This window comes from Montipora foliosa, chromosome 6 (genome assembly GCF_036669935.1).
Source record: "Montipora foliosa isolate CH-2021 chromosome 6, ASM3666993v2, whole genome shotgun sequence".
Taxonomy (NCBI): Eukaryota; Metazoa; Cnidaria; class Anthozoa; order Scleractinia; family Acroporidae; genus Montipora; species Montipora foliosa.
Genome location: NC_090874.1, coordinates 60,125,649 through 60,127,381, shown reverse-complemented (window position 1 = coordinate 60,127,381; position 1,733 = coordinate 60,125,649).

The following is a 1,733-nucleotide window of genomic DNA, read 5'->3' as shown; positions in this document are numbered from 1 at the left end:
AGAGTTGGCAAAAAAGGACCTTTAATCAGCATCAATCGGCACGTGAAAGTTTGGCTCGCCAATGGATGGAGGTTCCTGAGTTTTTCGAACGGGAAGTTAAGGATGAATTTTGCTAAAAGATACAGAATAGTCAAGATGAGCCGCAGAAGGTTGGTGATGAATTACCAAGGAAGATGGACACAATTGTATGCGAGAAATAGAATAAGGGGCAGACGCAGCAAGCAAAGAAGACTCCAAAGACGAAGGAGGAGGCAAAGACGAAGACAGAGACGTCGTCGAAGAAGGAGGAAGAGGAGGAGACAAAGACGGAGAAGGAAACGTCGCCGAAGACGACGGCAAAGACGAAGAAGAAAGAGAGGACTTTGCAGGATAAAGTTCCGATATCGACGGCGGTTTAGAAGAGTGATCCGATACGGAGGAAGATCTTTTATCAAAGTTGGCAGGAAACGTATTGGAATTAGGTGAGAAGAGCACCACTCTTCGTTTTCCTTGTCAAATAAGCAGGTTAACTAGATTGTGACTGTGACAAGAGAAAAGGTTTCTTAAAATTTGAAATAATCTCAATTTGAATATTAAGTTAAGAGCTTTTTGTGAGGACCAATGTTGCATCCTCTTTTGAACGGTAAGCTTTCTTTTCCATCTCTGTAACGTACCTTTCCAACTCTTTTCAGTGTTTATGTAACCATATGATAATTCATTTCATTTGCAGTGACTAACTTGTACCTCATTCCCCATTCCCTTCCCCCCCCCCCTGATATGTTATGAGATGTTTTCAGCTGTACCTTTGTCTGACCTCTACATTCATTAAATTAAAATGAAGTTTAGATACTAAGAATATCGACGTATTAGTGTCTCTAAGAACGATTCTTTACAACTATTTCCAAAACTCAACCATTTATGGAATAATTGTTGTTACAAAGTGTTGTCGTTGTTGTAATCGGTAATCGAAGCCTTCTGTGATATCAGATTAAACACCCTAAAGAAGAAACAAACGGAGAGTATAGTGATTAACATGGTGAAAATCAATTTAATGTGCTTTATTTGATCGTTTTTCCTGAATATCCTTTAGATTTGGCAAAAGACGCGCTTACGTGTGGAAAAATAGAAAATGGAGGAGTTTTGGGATCGGAAAGAGAGTGCAGATAAGGACATCAAAGGCATGGCACAAGTTAAGAGTATGGCGAGGAACTCTTTCTGTAAGACGGAGAACTGGTTATCAAAAAATAAAAATAAGAAATGTGAATGTGTATGGCTGGACTGGAAGACGTTGGCGAAAAATGATGGCTAGGACAAGAAAAGCACGATGGAGAAGGAGAATGGCCAGAAGGAAAAGGCGGGAAAGACGACGAAGAAGAATATTTAGAAGGCGACGACGACAAAGACGACACCGAAGAAGGAGACGGTGTCGACAAAGGAGAAGAAGAAGGCGCCAAAGGAGACGCAGAAGACTAGCGCGTCTGCGAAAGAGACTCAAAGGCGTGCTGAGTTTTACATATGGTGGTAAGCGAAGGATGGTGTTTAGGTCGACATCTGGTCTCAGAATCAAGATGAAAAGAGGATCGAGATCATTCAGGTGATCATTATTCTAAACGTAACTGTTTACATGCTCATAGATCCTACAAAGCGTCCCTTTCTTCGGTTGGGAGGATGGAAGAAACTTTTTTGTCATTACTCGGCTAACGTTCATTTACATAGCTTTTCTTGCCATTTTGTAAGTAAAATCTTACCGGGCT